Source organism: Pteronotus mesoamericanus, unplaced genomic scaffold, assembly GCF_021234165.1.
Source record: "Pteronotus mesoamericanus isolate MK-2021 breed Mesoamerican mustached bat unplaced genomic scaffold, CSHL_Meso_final scaffold_125, whole genome shotgun sequence".
In the NCBI taxonomy this organism is placed as follows: domain Eukaryota; kingdom Metazoa; phylum Chordata; class Mammalia; order Chiroptera; family Mormoopidae; genus Pteronotus; species Pteronotus mesoamericanus.
The window spans coordinates 6,508,690-6,516,050 of NW_026555304.1; the positions used below are offsets into that span (position 1 = coordinate 6,508,690).

The window sequence follows — 7,361 nt, forward strand, 5'->3', positions numbered from 1 at the left end:
CAGGTTCTTCAGGATAAACTTGGCACTCAAGCAGTTTCTTCCACCAACTCAATACCTACTGGTTTTTACAGCCAAATGCTGTAGGAACTTATCTACCTGGCATTGGAACCCTGGACTGGGGGCCCTGTTGTGGGGCTGGGATTCCTTGCTCTCAAGATCTCTCTCCCAAACTTTTATCCACCATATGTGGGTGAGGGACCAGCCTGTTCCACTTCTCCCCTCCTACCAGTCTGGATGGATGTGGTTTCTTTAACTCCATAGTTGTCAGATTTCCATTTAACTCAACTCAGTTCTGAGTGATGGTTGTTCTACATTTTATTTGTAATTTTGGTGTGGTTACACAAAGAGGTGAGCCATGTCTGCCTATGCCACTGTCTTGACTGAAAGTCTTTATTATTACTTTAATGACTATGGCATACTAGTGATATCTGATGTAAATAATTTATGTTCTCTTTCATTTTTCTTTTAATTATTCTAGAGTCTTATAAATTTTATTGTTATTTCCAAAGAACCATATTTTGGTTTTGTTGATTTCCTCTATTAATATCATAGTTTCAATTTCATTAATTTCTGCTTTTTTTATTATTTCTTTTCTTTTACTTACTTTAGATTTAATTTACTCTCCTTTTCCTAGTTTCCTAAAGTGAAAGCTTAGATTTATTAATTTCAGATCTTATTTTCTATTATATGCATTCACATCTATAAATTTACTTCTAAGCACTGCTTTTGGTGCATCCCACAAGTTTTAATAAGTGGTATTTTCATTTTCATTGAGCCAAAATACTTTAAAAACTTGTCTTGAGATTTCTTCTTTCACTCATGTGTTATTTAGAATCATATTGTCTAATTTCCACAAATTTTCAGGTTTTCCAACAACGTTTTTGTTACTGATTTCTAGTTTGATGACATATGTTTTCTATTCATTTAAATTTATGAAAGCATGTTTTATGGCCCAGATTTTGTCCTCTCTTGGTGAGTGTTTCACACAAGCTTGAGAAGAATGTGTATTCTGCTCTCATTAAATGAAGTCACTGATAAATTTTTATTATATCCAAATGGTTAATGGAGCTATTGAGTGTAACTATGTCATTACTTATTTTACTTCAATTATATTATATTCATCTATTTCTCCTTGCAGTTCTGTTTTTGCCTCACAGGTTTCAACACTGTTATTAAGTGCATACATATTAAAATTTGTTATATCTATTTGGAGTATTAATATTTTTATGTAATGACAGTCCTTATTTCTGATAATTTCTTATGCTCTAAAGTTTACTCTGTCTAAAATAAATATAGCAACTCATATTTTTTTATTTGTGTCAGCATGGTATATTTTTCTCTGTCCCTTTACTTTTAGTATATATATATGAATTCATATATATATATGTCTTAATACTTAAAGTAGATTTCTTTTAGACAACATATAGTTAGTCATGTATTTTCATCCTCTCTGACAAACTCTGTCTTTTATTTGGTGCAGTTAGACAGTGAAATTCAAGAGTTTATTGATATATTTAAATTAATATCTACCATATCTGTTACTGGTTTTTATTTTTTGCCTTTGTTCTTTGTTCCTACGTTTGTCTTCCACTCCTTTTCTGCCTTTTGTGGCTTTATTGAGCATTTTACCTCATTCTGGTTTTCTTTCTTAGTATATCAGTAATAGTTTTACATTTACAACTAATCCAAGTCCAGTTTCACTATACTGTTTCATGGGTAGTGTGAGTATCTCACAATAACAAAATGATCTTAATCCTTCTTTCTATACTTGGTATCATTGCTGTCATTTATTTACAGATACATAAATATTCATAGTTTGTGAGTGTATATGTATGATATGTACATCAACAAATAGATTGTTGCTATTATTATTTTGAACAAATTGATCTAGTAGATCAATTAAGAATTTTTAAAAAGCATTATTTTACCTTCACTTATTCCTTCTTTAATGCTCATGCCTTCTTTATGTAGATCTGAGTTTATGACCTTTATTATTTTCCTTCTCTCTAAAGAATTTCTTTTAACATTTCTTGAAGGGGAGGGCTATTGGCAACAAATTCCATCAATTTTTGTTTGTTTGAAAAAATCTTTATTTATCTTCACTTTCAGAGGATAATTTTACAAGATCCAGAATTCTAGATTTGTTTTTTTTCTTTCAACACTTTAAATATTTTACTCCATTCTCTTTTTGCCTGCATGGTTTCTGAGAAAAAATAGGAGGTGATTCAGATCTTTGTTTCTTTGTAGGTAAGGTCTTTTTCCCTATAGCTTCTTTCAGGATTTATTTTTTATATTTAATTTTCTATAATTTACAAACAATATACTTAGGTATAACTTTTAAAAGGAAGCATTTTGTCCTGATTGATGTCCTCTGAGATTTCTGGATCTTTTGTTTGGTATCTGGCATTAACTTGTGGAAATTCTAAGCCATTATTGCCTCAAATAACTTATCTGTTCCTTTTTCTCTTCTTCTCCAGTTATTTCCATTACATGTATGGTACGCCTTTTATAATTGTTCCACACAGTTCATGAATATTTTGTCACATTTTTTCCAGTCTTTTTTTCTTTTTGCTTTTGAGTTTTGGAAGATTTTATTGGCATATCCTCAAGTTCAGTCAGAGATTCTTTCTTCAGCTATATCCAGTCTACTAAAGATACCATCAAAGGCTTCTTCAGATCTAGGATGGTGTTTCTGGACTCTAGCACTTTCTTTTTGATGCTTTAATAAAAGTTTCATCTCTGTGATTTTAAAGTAAACTTTGGGGTGAATGATTTTAGGTTCACAGAAAAATTTCAAAGGGAGTATAGAGAATCGTCATACTCCCCTTAATAAGTTTCTGTTTGCTCTAATGTTATCACTTTATGAAACCATATTTCATCTGCTAAAACTAAAAGGCCAGCATCCATGTGTTTCATTAACCCTCAGACTGTGTTCAGTCTCTGTTCAGTCTCTGTTCAGTCTTCCCACTAATATCCTTTTCTGTTCTACCATCCAAGCCAGCATAGTATCAAATTTAGTTATATCTCCTTTTCTCTTCACATCCATCATGGCTTCTTAGCCATTTCTTGTTTCTCATGACTTTGACAAATTTGAAAGTCGCTGGCGATATATTCACAAAATGTGTCTCAGCTGGGGTTTATCTGACATTTTTCTCATGAAAAAACTATGTTTATGGGTTTCAGGGAAGAATACCACAGAGGTAAGTTATCCTTTTCATTTTATCATGTGAGGGGTAATGACACATAATATACTTGAGGATGCTAATCTTCATCATTTTCTCAGAGAAATTGTAGCAAAGCCTTTACCTCTAGGTAATTTTTTTATGAATTCTACTATTACATCTTCTTTCTATGATATCAGTGTCATTACTATTATTATTATTATTAAATACACAGACCCAATTTAGCCAATTGTTATTTATGTAAATGTTACATATACAATCAACTGACCCACCAATTGAGTTTGGAGCTCAGCCCTGCATCGTGGTATATAAATTTAGAATCACTCAACACTTCTAAAGTGCATGGTTGGCCAGACTTTGCATGAGATGCAGTTGCAATAAAGGTACACAGCATTTGTTCTTTCTTAATGCCCCACTGTGGCTGCTGCACTGATGGACAGCTTAGTCCTCATATGGCCTGTCATGCATGGTCAGCAGCTCTCCCATCCCCAGCACCTCAGACTATAGGCTTCACCCTTGATATGTTAGAAAAGCATAAATTTGGTCATTAGTGAAACCCATAGCTCTCATTTCTGGGCTCTCTTTTCTTTCCTAAGATTCTTATATTTTAACCTTCTATCACCCAGAACCAATGAGCTTTCTTTGTGGAGAGCCAATTAGGCACTCTTCCCAATTTCAAAGTGCCTAATATTAATCATCTAAGTCCCATTTGAGAGCAGGGTTTACCTCTCAAGAAAAAGTTTATTTTAAGCTTCATTTCAAACTGGAAAGTGAGACTATTTCAAGCCTCACACAGAAGATGGGCATCTTAGGGAAACAAGGAGCCTTCTAGCTGACCTGTAGTTATCATTACATTGGGCGATACTGGGCAATTTTATATAGGAAGGCCGATAAAGAGCTCTGGTCTCTCTCAGGTGCCTAGATCTCCTGTGAGAACCTACTAGTGGTCTCTTGGAGGTCAAGGGTCCTGGAGTAGCATGAAACCCAAGGCTACATTGGGCTCCTGTACCCACAGGCCTCACCTACAACATAGTTTCCCTCTTGTCACAGTGTCTTGCTGGCTGTGACCTCTCAGTCACCCTAACCCTGGTCTTCAGAAGCTCTCGGATCTGTTGAGTCTCAGGCTTCCTAAGAAACTCGGTGCATGAACCACTTCAGCTGGCTCTCCTGAGTTGGTGAGAAACCTGGATAATAAGCAATGTGCTTGGTTTAACATCCCAGTAATACCTACTCTTTTATATTTTCTCTCTACTGTGCCAGCCAGCATGGTGCATCAGTTGTCCCCAGGTCAACCTGCCCTCTTGGTCTAGAACTTGCAGCCTTGTATGAATGGAATAGCTAAACTTAGAGTTGACTACACAGAAGTTATCATATGGGCCACTCCCTGCAAGTCTCAGAGGGTCAGAACTGCACATTTGTACAGTGAGATCCAGTTACAATTTATGAGGCTCATGTTTAAAAAGTCCTTTGTTGTGGTTAGATCCAAGGATTTAGTGGTGAAATGGACTTCTTGATGGTTTCAACAACCCTTGGTACCTTGCCAAAATCTGTCTGTGGCATTTTAATACTCCAAATTAATTTGTCTTGTTATTCAGGTATTGAAAAAGGAAGGTGCGTGCTCTGTTTTCAGAAATATTAGTCAAATATCATTACCCAGGGTCAGAAGCAGAGGCTTTTATTTATTATACAGAGAAAAAAAGGGCTTAGCTAAATTCAGGTTTTTCTTGTTTCAAAGAAGAGTATAAAATAATGTAGAATTAATTGGAACTTGAGATAATTTATAGCCAAGTTCATAGCATTATTATTTATAATAACCAAAAGATGGAAGTACCTCAGGTGTCCATCAACAGCTGGGTCAATTAAAAAAAATGTTGTCTATACAAACAATAGAATATGATTTAACCTTATAAAGGAAGGAAATTCTGACATGTGACAATATGGATGAATTTAAGGACATTATGCTGAGTGAAATAAACCAGATGCAGAGGACAAATATTAATGATTCCATCTACATGAGGTCCTTAGAGTAATCAGATTTATAGAGGCAGAAAGCAGGATGTGGTTGACAGGGGCTGGGAGAGAGGAATGGTGATTTAGTGTCTATTGGGGACAGAGTTTCAGTTTTGCAAGATGAAAATGTTCTGGAACTGGAGGGTGGCTGGTGATGGTTTTACAACTTGAATATACATAATACCACTAAATAGAGGTGAGGATGGGAAGAAGACACAATTCCTGCACTAGGATAAAATTAAAGATTAGGTTGTAGGAAAAAGAGAAACAAGCAATATTTCACAGATCCGCATTACAGGTGCTTCATCAGTGTATAAGATATAAGTCTGAAAGAGCAAACAGCTTGGTTCTCGAACAGTCTCTGAGTCATGCACAGTTACTTGGGTGAATAGGTCAGGACCCTGTCATGAGGCAAGTGAAAAGGAAAAACCCAGTCACAATATTTTTTCTAGCATCAAATGAGATGTGGAAATAAGAGAAAATGAAGTATACGAAATGGGTAATGTCAGCCAAAAGAAAACATGGAGCAGAATTTCAGGATTCTAACCAGGCCTCAGAGAAGTGACATATCAGTATGTGAAAAAAACGGTGTTGAATTTATGTGGAAGGGCAAGCAGACTATGGTGAACACATGAATAAAAAATAATGTGAGGCAACAAGCAACAACAATCATAGGTGATAACATACTTCAGAGTGACCAGAGAAAAGAAAAGACAGAGAATGATCCATTCTTTTTTGGTCAGTGTTGGGTACAGTCTCATTTCCAGCTCATATATAGTCCTTACAGTTTCTAAGGATAAGAATTAAAATATTCTTTTATATAAAAATAATTAAAATAGCAAATTTTATGTGTATTTTATAACAATTTTTAAAAGGTAAATAATTTTTAAAAACTCAACAGGAAAAGTAATGCAGAATTAAAACTATTAGCAGAAAATGTTGCTATTTATCTAATAAATTGAGAAAACAGAGCTGAAGGAATAATTACTCCCAAGGGTTCCCTGCCTCTGGCTGTGGCTGCCACCTAAAGCTCACCTGGGTAGCAAAGTTGAAAGCCTAGGTTGCTCATCAAGGAGACATGTCCCAAAACAACAAAGGTTCAGCTAACCTATGGTTTTCATCAGTTCAGAATCTACCTGTGGGTGGCTTTTAGTGCAGAGAGAGTTGTGGGTTCACAACAACCAATACAGGACCAGATGAATTTAAACTGGCCTCAAGACACACAGGCAACAGTGAAAGAACTGAGAGTGAATTTCTCATGTGTCTATCATTTGAAAGTTCACTTGCCCTGTTCTCCTGCCTGTGTAGAGCAGGACCAATAAAATGGCATTGGTCCAGTCAAGAGAGCATAGAGTATTTAAAACAAAGTGGAGTCACTCATGTTAATCAAGAAGGCTGCCAGTCAGCCATGCCACTTTTGTTCAGGAGGGAAACTACCTAAGTAGGAGCAGATACATCTGGCAAGGAGACACACTTAAGACATCTGCACACATGACCAGAACAGCCATGTATGCAGAGCAGGACCAGTCAGATAGGCTCCTGGGGAAATTCCCCACTTACCATCAGGGGTGCCAAGACACCAATGGAAAGACCCAGAAGGATGGAGTACACCACTTTCAAGGCATAACTGAGACAGGTCCCAGATCACTGCAGAGACAGCTGGGCTCCACACACCAGACACACATAGCTCCACACATAGCTTCTCCACGCTATGCTGATCTCACTTGACATCAGCTGCTGGAGGCTCTGCCCTACTTGACTGAGGACTGCATCTACCCTTCTGCCCACCTGGCTCCAGAGATCCTTCTTTGCAAGAAGCTGATGGCTCCCTTAACCACTGTGCTGTCTCCTGCACCTGCTGATTGAGACTCTGGGGCTCGGGTCATTATTCCCCATTGATTGCTGTGTTTGTGTGTGGTATATTTCTCTTAGATTACTAGAGTGAGAGTAGGATATTAATGTAAGTTGATGTTCTGCTTTGAGAGAACCTGCATTCAATAAAAGCTGAGTGAATAGCAGTTACCTCTTGTGACTCTTGTCTATTCCTTGGTGCTAGGCTGCTCAGAAAGCAGCTAACAGAGCAGCTGCCTGGCTGACTTATAAAGACTGTATCATGAACATACACTCATGACACTGCCCCTGATGTATGGTCCTCCAGCAATCACCATT

General features: G+C 36.7%; 1 pseudogene; it reads left to right on the forward strand.

The window, feature by feature from the left end:
* Nucleotides 1–355: 355 nt before the first annotated feature.
* On the forward strand, nt 356–7,058 carry LOC129082258 (single-stranded DNA-binding protein, mitochondrial-like; annotated as a pseudogene).
* The last annotated feature ends 303 nt before the right edge of the window (nt 7,059–7,361 follow it).